This window comes from Myotis daubentonii, chromosome 13, assembly GCF_963259705.1.
Source record: "Myotis daubentonii chromosome 13, mMyoDau2.1, whole genome shotgun sequence".
NCBI lineage: Eukaryota > Metazoa > Chordata > Mammalia > Chiroptera > Vespertilionidae > Myotis > Myotis daubentonii.
The window spans coordinates 45,600,658-45,603,487 of NC_081852.1; the positions used below are offsets into that span (position 1 = coordinate 45,600,658).

General features: G+C 40.4%; 1 non-coding gene across 1 annotated transcript; it reads left to right on the forward strand.

The window, feature by feature from the left end:
- The first annotated feature begins 469 nt into the window (after window positions 1-469).
- LOC132215092 (U6 spliceosomal RNA) lies at window positions 470-576 on the forward strand. Its single transcript, XR_009448446.1, has one exon. It is a non-coding gene; the product is annotated as a U6 spliceosomal RNA (small nuclear RNA).
- The last annotated feature ends 2,254 nt before the right edge of the window (window positions 577-2,830 follow it).

A 2,830-nucleotide genomic window follows, 5' to 3' on the forward strand; every position in this document is an offset into this window, starting at 1 on the left:
AAAAGGCTGTACAGACTGTATACTTTAAATGCTCATAGCAAGTCTAGAATCTAGTTTTGTGTCACCCCTAAATATAGAGGTTGGAGGTAGTAAAAACAATAACAGTAAGAAAAATAACAACAGCATTTACTGAGGACCTACTGAGTGCTGAGAACTGGGCTAGGTACTTGAGTGGGATAAAAATACAAATAGTAAATATTCCCTGCCCTTACAAGAGTTCATAACCTAGTGGGAAAGGTGACCAGGATCATAAACACAGACTATGAGGGTATTTCAGGTCAATGTGGCAGACTGAGGAGGTGTAGGAAGATGTCTTTCACTAGAAATATAAACTTTATAATTATGTATGATACATTTAAAATATATAAATTTAACAATTGAAAAGCATATAACCACATTCTAAAGCAATAAATGGAAGCCCCTAAGTGCCAGGAATGAAAATAAAACTCGGATCCAAAATGCCCAGTGAGTGCTGGCTTTGGCAGCTCATATACTAAAATCGGAAGGATACAGAGAAGATTAGCATGGCCCCTGCACTAGAACCTCATGCAAATTCATGAGGCATTCCATGTTTTTATAAATGGTGATGGAAGGAGACTGGACTTTGGGTGCTGAACACACAATACAATATATAAATGATGTATTATAGAATTGTACACTTGAAACCTATACAATTTTATTAACCAATGTAACCCCAATAAATTCTATTAAAAATTTTTTTAAAATCCAAAATGACCAGTGGGGGCTCACAAAGTGATCCATTCAGATGCCTGCCCTTGGGAGTAGGAAATTTGAACTAAGAGAGCCAGAGACTGGGATGCAAGTAGAGGCACATTGATGGCAATACGAAGGAGAAGGCCAGTCGGCTTCAGCTTCTAGGGACACAGAGCTGCCTTGGCTTTTGCCCTTTCCAAGCCTGGATGTGAGATACTTCTGGGTATTCTCAGTAAACATCTCTGTGCTTCCGCTAGCTCAGGCTACTTTCTGCCATTTGTAGCATTATTAGCATGGCTCGGCTAAAGAAGGGATCTCCTTTTCATTAGGAAGAGTCTTCTCCTAGCAATTCATGCAAGTGCCAACTTAGAAGCTCTGGTTCATTGTGGCCTAAGGGCTCCAATATGGTGCAGGTCAATCCATTCCAGAACAGGTACTGTGTCTGCCTGGCATCCATTGAGTAGGATGGTCTTGTCTCATCCCAGGAGCAGTAGCTGGAAGGCTCTGACCTAGGTTTTCCCTGCCCAGCAGGCAGCTCATCCTTCCATTTACAACAGAGGCATCAGGTGCACCAAAGTGTTCCATTAACAGTGCCAGGCAACCAGTAAACTACTCCAGGATCTAAAATGTGTGGAAAGAACTAAGCAGGGAATCAGGGCAAGAAGCAATAATGTCTTATATTGTGCATCCTGGAGCTGCATCAGAGGTCAGGTTTCTCTGAAGACACTGGCTATACTTGATTCTGTGGAGTGGTATTCCTTGTAGACTGTGGTTGTACATGATCCTGCCTTCTATCTGTATTCTCCATGTACATGGGTTGCCTCTTCCTGTGGGTTGTACTCTCAGAGACCATCGATATATCTGATCTTGCCGATATTTTTCTAGGAACCCATGGCTGAATCCTGTTATATGAAGTGGAGTCCCTTATAGACTGTAAGGATACCTGGTTGTGTAGCAGGGTGTCCCTGGGGCCATAGGTATACCAAGGCTGCTGGTTAGTGGCACTGCTTCTGTGTGCATGGTATTACCGGAGACCATAGTCATACCTTGTCCTGACAAGCACAGATTCCCCACTTTTATCGAAGATATATGGGAACAGCTTCCTTTATTAAAAATAAATGCACTACAGAAGAGTGCTGACTAAAGGTAGAAGGAATTATAGAATTATAAAAGTTCCCATTTTGTAACCACTGTAGTCGCAATTGATTCAGGCAATGAATGCTAAAACCACTGGATACAAGCTGCTTAGACTCTAAGCCTTAGAGAATAGGATATTCTCACCGTCTCAAATCCTGCCCCCACTCCAGACAATGTGTTAATCATATAGGGCAAAGGGTATCTTTACAATCGAGAAATCTGGATGATGCCACCTTAAAATTATCATCACCAATAATTGGAGAAACCGATATCTTGTGCCTCCTGATACGACGCACTAAGAAGGAAACGTCACCTATGTGGTATCCCCACCCGAAATGTTCGGCCTGAATGCAGTCATGAGGAAACAATCAGACAAATCTAAACTGAGGGACATTCTGCTGCCTGGACTTTCTAAAACTACCAAAATCATGAAAAAGAGAAAACAAAAAGTTGGAGAACTATCCTAGAATAAAGGAGATTAGAAAGGTAAAATGCAAATGGAAGGTCTTGGATGGAGAGATAAAAAGGACACTATTGGGACAATTGAGGGGTTTTTAACAGGTACTCAGAGATTAGGCAAATATTTAATTTCCTGAAATCCAGATGAATGTCCTTGTTCTTAAGAGATAAATACTGAAGTATTTAGGGGTTAAGGGTCATTTGTGTCAGCAACTAACACACAAGGGTTTCAGAAAGAGAAGGAGAGAGAAATCAAATTACAAATTGCTAATCTGTGTCAAGGTACACGAGTGTTTGTTACAACAATGAACTATTCTGTGAGTTTAACATTTTTTTAAAAAAAACATTTGGAGAAAAGAAGCCATTTTAAATACTCCTAATGAAATACGTAATGGATCTAGTCAATGGTAGTAATGGCTGTTAAAACCATTAAGTGAAAAGCTGATGAAGGGAAAAAAACTGAGAGGGAACTTTATAATGGATATATCTGGCTGGTAGCTACTGAACCCACTAATTAATC